Source organism: Solenopsis invicta, chromosome 11 (genome assembly GCF_016802725.1).
Source record: "Solenopsis invicta isolate M01_SB chromosome 11, UNIL_Sinv_3.0, whole genome shotgun sequence".
Classification (NCBI taxonomy): domain Eukaryota; kingdom Metazoa; phylum Arthropoda; class Insecta; order Hymenoptera; family Formicidae; genus Solenopsis; species Solenopsis invicta.
Genome location: NC_052674.1, coordinates 5685468 through 5695615, shown reverse-complemented (window position 1 = coordinate 5695615; position 10148 = coordinate 5685468).

Here is a 10148-nt window from a genome sequence, read left to right as displayed (position 1 = left end):
TCGCAAAAAAAATTTTACTCAAAAATTTCGAAGTTCGACACATATAAGTCTTTCGTTTTTCATTTTAGCGATTCGATCCATCATGATAAAAGTTAGAACTCTTCTGGTGGCTATCAGAACACAGAAATATTGGAAAAATTCGCAAAAAAAATTTTTCTCAAAAATTTTGGTCTGATATAAGTCTTTCGTTTTTCACTTAAGCGATTCGATCCATCATGAAAAAAGTTAATACTCTTCTGGGGGCTATCAGAAAACAGAGATATTGGAGAAAGTCGCAAAAAAAATTTCACTCAATAATTTCGATCTCTGACTGATATAAGCCTTTCGTTTTTCACTTTGGCGATTCGATCCATCATGATAAATGTTAGAACTCTTCTGGTGGCTATCAGAACACAGAAATATTGGAGAAATTCGCAAAAAAAGTTTTTCTCAAAATTTTGTTCTGATATAAGTCTTTCGTTTTTCACTTTAGCGATTTGATCCATCATGATAAAAGTTAGAACTCTTCTGGGGGCTATCAGAACACATCACCCCCCCCCCCGCTGCTACGTCGTCGGCTACGCTGACGACACGTTCATAGTGGCAGGGGGGACCTCCTGGGGAAGAGCAGTCGCCAATGGCGACTGGGCAGTGGCCTGTGTCGTCGGTGCCATAAAAGTCCTGGGCCTGAGGGTGGCCCCGGAGAAGACAGAAGACATATTCTTTCACGATGGGGTCCTCCGGGGTACCGCCCCAGGCCTTCGTCCTGGTGGACAACACCCGTGTTCAGGTGGGTGCAACCCTGAAGTACCTTGGGTTGCACCTGGACGGTCGCTGGGCCTTCGCTGATCACTTTGACCAGCTGGCCCAGCGGTTGGGCAGGAGATTGAACGCCCTCAATGGGTTGATGCCCAACCTCCGGGGTCCGAGGGTGGGTGCTAGACGCGCGTACGCCCTCGCGATCATGTCCGGGGCCCTGTACGGAGCCCCGGTGTTGTTCCGCGAGGCGCTGGCCAGTCGCCGCATAAAGAAGGTGTTGCACGATGTGCAGCGGCGGCTGGCGATAAGGATAACGCGCGCGTTTCGCACCGCTCCCAACGCGGCAATCATGGCCCTGACGGGGCTCCCCCCGGCGGAGTACACGGCCGATGCCCTGGCGTGAACCTACGTCAGGACAAAAGCCATCCGCCTTGAGGGGGGGGGGGTAGTCACCCCCAGGGCCGCCGCGTTGCTACGGGAGAGGGCCCGTCGGCGGGTGATGAGGTCATGGAAGAGGAACCTCATCGACAACCCACCGGCGGCCGGATCTCGGATCTTGGAGGCCGTCCTACCACACCTGGACGAGTGGGTGGGCCGCCCGTTTGGCGGCTTGTCCTACAGGATGACACAGGTGCTCACCGGGCATGGTTGTTTCGGTGAGTACCTGTGCAGGATAAGGAGGGAGCCGACGACACAGTGCCACCACTGTGGCGCCGCCCGGGACTCCGCGCGGCACACGCTGGAAGAGTGTCCAGCGTGGGAAGAACTGCGCGGAGTCTTGAGGGCCGAAGTGGGAGATGACCTCTCCCTGCCGGCCATCATCAGTCAGATGGTCGGCAGGGAGAGCGCCTGGAAGGCGGTCTCCTCTTTCTGCGAGCGAGTCATGCTGCAGAAGGATGAGGCCGAAAAGGTGCGGGAGCGTAAGCCTGGGGATCGTATGCCCCCAGGCGACGCGAGGAACAGAAGGGGTGGCGGAGACGGGGGTCACGTTTCGTCTCGGCCCCCGCCCCGTCCGCCCCGACCGAGAAGAAGCGGCTCCCGACCCCGGAGTTCCACCGGGCGGAGGCGGGGCAGAAGAGCCGTGGCAGTCACCACCTCGCTCCCACTATTGCGGAGGAGAGGGACGACGGCGACCGCCACAGGAATGATGAAATGGAGCTACCGTCCTCCCCTGCGGCTGCCGGCCTAGCTTTCGGGACGCGCAGCCGTGGGAGGAGGGCAGCTCCCCATGTAAGTGAGCCCGGCGAGGCCAACCTGACTTAACGGTCCGGGAGAGCGATCGCGCGTCACAATGCGCCATCGCTCCCCTTCTAGCGCCTCGCCGGGGTGCTGGTGGGGGGAAGGAACTCCTTCCTACCTCCTCCCCCCCAACACGGAGAAGAGTATGCCGCCGCGCCGGGCTAGTCCGGCGCGTAGGGGCCCGGGACATCCGGCCGGGGGGCCGGACTCCCGGGCTTTACCCCCATAAACATCACAAGGGGAAGAGGCGGGGGAGGGCTGGTGTCCCACTTCCCCGACCTTAGGCCGGCTTGGCCTCACGGCCCTGCCGGGGGACCCGCACCAGGGTGCCGCCCGGGGTGCTGAGTCGGCCTCGGCCGACCTGGTCCGGGGGGATCCGGAAGCATGCTGTACGCGTTCCCGGAGTCCCCCCCAGTCGAGGACCTGAGCTGGACACCCGGAGAGGTTTTAGTGGGTATGTCCTCGCCGACACGTTGTCGGCGGGGAAGAGCCCCACATAACCGCCAGGCCTCCCCCGGGGCCTGGGGTATGCGGTAACGCATTTGCTCTCCGTTAACAAAAAAAAAAAAAAAAAAAAAGGCTATCAGAACACAGAAATATTGGATAAATTCGCAAAAAAAATTTTTCTCAAAAATTTTGGTCTGATATAAGTCTTCCGTTTTTCACTTTAGCGATTCGATCCATCATGATAAATGTTAGAACTCTTCTGGGGGCTATCAGAACACAGAAATATTGGAGAAATTCGCAAAAATAATTTTGGTCTGATATAAGTCTTTCGTTTTTCACTTTAGCGATTAGATCCATCATGATAAAAGTTAGAACTCTTCTGGTGGTTATCAGAACACAGAAATACTGGAGAAATTCGCAAAAATAATTTTAGTCAAATATGTCGAAGTTTGTCTGATATAACTCTTTCGTTTTCCACTTTAGCGATTCGATCCATCATGATAAAAGTTAGAACTCTTCTGGGGGCTATCAGAACACAGGGATATTGGAGAAAGTCGCAAAAAAAATTTTACTCAAACATTTCGGACTTTGACTGATATAAGTCTTTCGTTTTTCTCTTTAGCGATTCGATCCATCATGAAAAAAGTTAATACTCTTCTGGGGGCTAACAGAACACAGAAATATTACAGAAATTCGCAAAAAAAATTTTTCTCAAAAACTTTGGTCTGATATAAGACTTTCGTTTTTCACTTTAGCGATTCGATCCATCATGATAAAAGTTAGAACTCTTCTGGCGGCTATCAGAACACGCCAGGGCTGCGCACGACATGCTTGCGCAGTGCCTGGCGGAGGGGGGTGGCGGGCTGGCCATCGTCGCCGATCCTTATAGGATCCCCGAGGGCAACCCCAACTGGGTTGGAGATCCCTCGGGGAAGGTGGCGATGGTCAGCCATCATGTGCCGGGCGCTCCGCCGATGATTCCTCTATCGGCTGGCGAGGGCTTCGTCATGGTCGAGTACGGACCCATCGATGTCCTGGGATGCTATCTCCCCCCTAGCCTAACCAGGGGGGAGTACGAGGCGGCCTTAGACGGCATGGAGAGCGACATACTCAGTCGCTCTCCAAGGCCTGTCATCGTGGGGGGAGACCTCAATGCCCACGCTGTGGCCTGGGGCTCCCCCCGCACTGACGCGAGGGGCCGCCTCGCTTTAGAGTTTGCGGCGGGGCTCGGCCTGGTCCTTTTGAACCGGGGCCGGGTCAGCACCTTCGTGGGGTCCGGGGGAGAGTCCATTGTCGACGTGACATGGGCCTCCCCCGAGGCCCTAAACAGGGTCCAGGGATGGATGGTGGAGACCGGCTCCCTCGGAGAGACGTCTGATCATAGACTTATCTCCATGGAGCTGGTCTCCCCCCCCACGGAGGTGCGAGAGCAACGCCGCCGCACCCGGGATAGGAATCGATGGGTTCTGAGGAAACTCGACCTAGAAGCCCTCGAGGTCAGCCTCCTCGCCTCCACTTGGCCGGAGGGAGGAGCTGACCTCGGAGCCGAGGAGGAGGCGGAGCGCCTCTGTGAGATTATGTCGCGTGCCTGCGACGCCTCCATGCCCCGCAGCAGACCTATGGCGCGCCGCACCGCCTACTGGTGGTCCGCGGAGCTCGCCGAACTAAGGCGGGCTACCGTGGCCGCCAGGCGGGCGCACACGCGCGCCAAGCGACGGGGCATGGAGGAAGCGTTGACAAACGCCACGGCGGTCCTCAGGGATGCCAGGAAGGCCCTGAGGACCGCCATAGCTCGGGCGAAGGCCGCGGCCTGGGAGGATATGATCTCCGAGCTGGATCGCGACCCATGGGGCAGGCCATATTGTATAGTGATGAAAAGGCTTCGCCCATGGTCGCCTCCAGTCTCGGAGACGCTGGACCCCCAGTTCCTCCAAAGGGTGGTGAACACACTGTTCCCCACCCGGGGGAGGGATATCCCGGAAAAGTCCGGCCCTCCCCCAGGATGGTCGGAGGAACTGGAGGTGTCCAGGCACGAAATGGTCGCGGCCTTCGCCCGAATAACTGGCAAAAAAGCGAAGGCGCCTGGGCCGGATGGCATCTATGCCAAAATCTGGGCCCGGGCATCGCCTATCGTAGGGGAGGCACTTCGTGCCACGTACACGAAGTGCCTCCGGGAAGGTACCTTCCCCAGGAGGTGGAAGAGGGCCCGGCTTGTCCTCCTTAAAAAGGAGGGCAAGCCCGCGAAGAGTCCCTCCGCGTACAGGCCCCTCTGTATGCTGGATGATGCGGGTAAGATCTTCGAGCGAATAATCGCTAACCGCATCATCCGGCATATGGCCCGGAATGGTCCTGAACTGTCCCCCAAACAATACGGGTTCCGAGAGGCTCGATCGACAATTGACGCGATACGTCAGGTTCGGTCCCTCTCGGAATCCCTAACGGGGGACGGGATGGTGGCGTTGGCGATATCCCTGGATATCGCCAACGCCTTTAATAGTCTCCCTTGGGGCGAGGTGGTGGCGGCGCTGAGCGAGTACTTTCGCCTGCCGCCCTACCTCGTCGCCATCGTTCAGGACTATTTCCGGGATAGGGAGCTGGAGTTCCGCGACAAAGACGGACTCCAGCAGCGGAGGGACGTGTCATGTGGCGTTCCACAGGGGTCCGTGTTGGGCCCCCTGCTATGGAACGCCGCATACGACAAAGTGCTCCGCACGGCCCTCCCCCCCGCTGCTACGTCGTCGGCTACGCTGACGACACGTTCATAGTGGCGGGGGGGACCTCCTGGGGAGGAGCAGTCGCCAACGGCGACTGGGCAGTGGCCTGTGTCGTCGGTGCCATAAAAGGCCTGGGCCTGAGGGTGGCCCCGGAGAAGACAGAAGCCATATTCTTTCACGATGGCTCCTCCGGGGTACCGCCCCAGGCCTTCGTCCTGGTGGACAACACCCGTGTTCAGGTGGGTGCAACCCTGAAGTACCTTGGGTTGCACCTGGACGGTCGCTGGGCCTTCGCTGATCACTTTGACCAGCTGGCCCAGCGGTTGGGCAGGAGATTGAACGCCCTTAATGGGTTGATGCCCAACCTCCGGGGTCCGAAGGTGGGTGCTAGACGCGCGTACGCCCTCGCGATCATGTCCGGGGCCCTGTACGGAGCCCCGGTGTGGTTCCGCGAGGCGCTGGCCAGCCGCCGCATCAAGAAGGTGTTGCACGATGTGCAGCGGCGGCTGGCGCGAAGGATAACGCGCGCGTTTCGCACCGCTCCCAACGCGGCAATCATGGCCTTGGCAGGGCTCCCCCCGGCGGAGTACACGGCCGATGCCCTGGCGTGGACCTACGCCAGGACAAAAGCCACCCGCCTTGAGGTGGGGGTAGTCACCCCCAGGGCCGCCGCGTTGCTACGGGAGAGGGCCCGTCGGCGGGTGATGAGGTCATGGAAGAGGAACCTCATCGACAACCCGCCGGCGGCCGGATCTCGGATCTTGGAGGCCGTCCTACCACACCTGGACGAGTGGGTGGGCCGCCCGTTTGGCGGCTTGTCCTACAGGATGACACAGGTGCTCACCGGGCATGGTTGTTTCGGTGAGTACCTGTGCAGGATAAGGAGGGAGCCGACGACACAGTGCCACCACTGTGGCGCCGCCCGGGACTCCGCGCGGCACACGCTGGAAGAGTGTCCAGCGTGGGAAGAGCTGCGCGGAGTCTTGAGGGCCGAAGTGGGAGATGACCTCTCCCTGCCGGCCATCATCAGTCAGATGGTCGGCAGGGAGAGCGCCTGGAAGGCGGTCTCCTCCTTCTGCGAGCGAGTCATGCTGCAGAAGGAGGAGGCCGAAAAGGTGCGGGAGCGTCAACCTGGGGGTCGTATGCCCCCAGGCGACGCGAGGAACAGAAGGGGCGGCGGAGACGGGGGTCACGCTTCGTCTCGGCCCCCGCCCCGTCCGCCCCGACCGAGAAGAAGCGGCCCCCGCCCCCGGAGTTCCACCGGGCGACGGCGGGGCAGAAGAGCCGTGGCGGTCGCCCCCTCTCTCCCCACTATCGAGGAGGAGAGTGACGACGGCAACCGCCACGGGAATGATGAAAGGGAGCGACCCTCCTCCCCTACGGCTGACGGCCCAGCTTTCGGGACGCGCAGCCGTGGGAGGAGGGCCCTCCGAGTTAGTGAGCCCGGCGAGGCAGACTTGACCTAACGGTCTGGGGGAGCGATCGCGCGATACAACGCGCTATCGCTCCCCCCCTCTAGCGCCTCGCCGGGGTGCTGGTGGGGGAGGGGAAGGAATTCATTCCTACCTCCTTCCCCCCAACACTGAGAAGGAAAAGCCGCCGCGCCGGACTAGTCCGGCGCGTAGGGGCCCGGGACATCCGGCCGGGGGGCCGGACTCCCGGGCTTTACCCCCGTAAACACCTTAAGGGGAAGAGGCGGTGGAGGGTTGGTGTCCCTCTCCCCCGACCTGAGGCCGGCTTGGCCTCACGGCCCTGTCGGGGGACCTGTACCAGGGTACCCCCGGCGTGCTGAGTCGGCCTTGGCCGATAGGTCCGGGGGGCTCCGGAAGCATGCTGCACGCGTTCCCGGAGTCCCCCAGTCAAGGACCAGAGCCGGACATCCGGAGGGGTTTTAGTGGGTATGCCCCCGTCGTCACGTCGACGGCGGGGGAGAGCCCCACATAACCGCCAGGCCTCCCCCGGGGCCTGGGGTATGCGGTAACGCATTTCCCCTCCGTCAACAAAAAAAAAAAAAAAAAAAGGTTATCAGAACACAGAAATATTGGAGAAATTCGCAGAAATAATTTTACTCAAATATGTCGAAGTTTGTCTGATATAACTCTTTCGTTTTTCACTTTAGCGATTCGATCCATCATGATAAAAGATAGAAATCTTCTGGTGGCTATCAGAACACAGAAATATTGGAGAAATTCGCAAAAAAAATTTTTCTCAAAAATTTTGGTCTGATATAAGTCTTTCGTTTTTCACTTTAGCGATTCGATATATCATGATAAAAGTTAGAACTCTTCTGGTGGTTATCAAAACACAGAAATATTGGAGAAATTCGCAAAAATATTTTTATTCAAATATTTCGAAGTTTGTCTGATATAAATCTTTCGTTTTTCACTTTAGCGATTCGATCCATCATGAAAAAAGTTAATACTCTTCTGGGGGCTATCAGAACACAGAGATATTGGAGAAAGTCGCAAAACAAATTTCACTCAATAATTTCGATCTCTGACTGATATTAGCCTTTCGTTTTTCACTTTAGCGAATCGATCCATCAGGAAAAAAGTTAATATTCTTCTGGGGGCTATCAGAACACAGAGATATTGGAGAAAGTCGCAAAAAAATTTTACTCAAACATTTCGGACTTTGACTGATATAAGTCTTTCGTTTTTATCTTTAGCGATTCGATCCATCATGAAAAAAGTTAATACTCTTCTGGGGGCTAACAGAACACAGAAATATTACAGAAATTCGCAAAAAAAATTTTTCTCAAAAATTTTGGTCTGATATAAGTCTATCGTTTTTCACTTTAGCGATTCGATCCATCATGATAAAAGTTAGAACTCTTCTGGTGGTTATCAAAACACAGAAATATTGGAGAAATTCGCAAAAATAATTTTACTCAAATATTTCGAAGTTTGTCTGATATAACTCTTTCGTTTTTCACTTTAGCGATTCGATCCATCATGATAAAAGATAGAAATCTTCTGGTGGCTATCAGAACACAGAAATATTGGAGAAATTCGCAAAAAAAATTTTTCTAAAAATTTTGGTCTGATATAAGTCTTTCGTTTTTCACTTTAGCGATTCGATATATCATGATAAAAGTTAGAACCCTTCTGGTGGTTATCAGAACACAGAAATATTGGAGAAATTCGCAAAATAGTTTTACACAAAAATTTCGTACTTTGATATAACTCTTTCGTGTTTCACTTTAACGATATGATCTATAATGATAAAAGTTAAAACTCTTCTCGGGGCTATGAGAACACAGAGATATTAAAGTAATTCGCAAAAAAAATTTTACTCAAAAATTTCGAAATTTGACTGATATAAGTCTTCCCTTTTTCACTTCAACAATTCGATACATCGTGATAAAAGTTACAACTCTTCTGTGGGCTATCAGTACACAGAGATATTGGAGAAATTCGGAAAAAAAACAATTTTACTCAAAAATTTCGAACTTTGACTGATATAACTCTTTCGTCTTGCACTTTAGCGATTCGATCTATTATGATAAAAGTTAGAACTATTCTGGGGCTATAAAAACACAGAGATATTTGAGAAATTCGCAAAAAAGTTTTACTCAAAAATTTAGTATTGTGATTGATATAACTCTTTGGTTTTCACTTTAACGATTCGATCCATAATGATAAAAGTTAGAACTCTTCTCGGGGCTATGAGAACACAAAGATATTAAAGAAATTCGCAAAAAAAATTTTACTCAAAAATTTCGAAATTTGACTGATATAAGTCTTCCCTTTTTCACTTCAACAATTCGATACATCGTGATAAAAGTTACAACTCTTCTGTGGGCTATCAGTACACAGAGATATTGAAGAAATTCGGAAAAAAACCAATTTTACTCAAAAATTTCGAACTTTGACTGATGTTACTATTTCGTCTTGCACTTTAGCGATTCGATCTATTATGATAAAAGTTAGAACTATTCTAGGGGCTATAAAAACACAGAGATATTTGAGAAATTCGCAAAATAATTTCACTCAAAAATTTCGTACTTTGATTGATATAACTCTTTGGTTCTTCACTTATACGATTTGATCCATTATGATAAAAGTTAGAACTATTCTAGGGGCTATAAAAACACAGAGATATTTGAGAAATTCGCCAAATAGTTTCACTCAAAAACTTCGTACTTTGGTTGATATAACTCTTTCGTTTTTCACTTTAACGATTTGATCCATAATGATAAAAGTTAGAACTCTTCTGGGGGCTATAAAAACAAAGAGATATTTGAGAAATTCGCAAAATAGTTTTACTCAAAGATTTCTTACTTTGATATAACTCTTTCGTGTTTCACTTTAACGATTTGATCTATAATGTTAAAAGTTAAAACTCTTCTCGGGGCTATGAGAAAACAGAGATATTAAAGTAATTCGCAAAAAAAATTTTACTCAAAAATTTCGAAATTTGACTGATATAAGACTTCCCTTTTTCACTTCAACAATTCGATACATCGTGATAAAAGTCACAACTCTTCTGTGGGCTATCAGAACACAGAGATATTGGAGAAATTCGGAAAAAAACCAATTTTACACAAATATTTCGATCTTTGACTGACATAAATCTTTCGTCTTGCACTTTAGCGATTCGAACTATTATGATAAAAGTTAGAACTCGTCTGGGGGCTATAAAAACACAGAGATATTTGAGAAATTCGCAAAAAAGTTTTACTCAAAAATGTAGTACTTTGATTGATATAACTCTTTGGTTTTCACTTTAACGATTTGATCCATAATGATAAAAGTTAGAACTCTTCTCGGGGCTCTGAGAACACAGAGATATTAAAGAAATTCGCAAAAAAAATTTTACTCAAAAATTTCGAAATTTGACTGATATAAGTCTTCCCTTTTTCACTTCAAAAATTCGATACATCGTGATAAAAGTTACAACTCTTCTGTGGGCTTCCAGAACACAGAGATATTGGAGAAATTCGGAAAAAAATTTATTTTACTCAAAAATTTCGAACTTTGACTGATATAACCCTTTCGTCTTGCACTT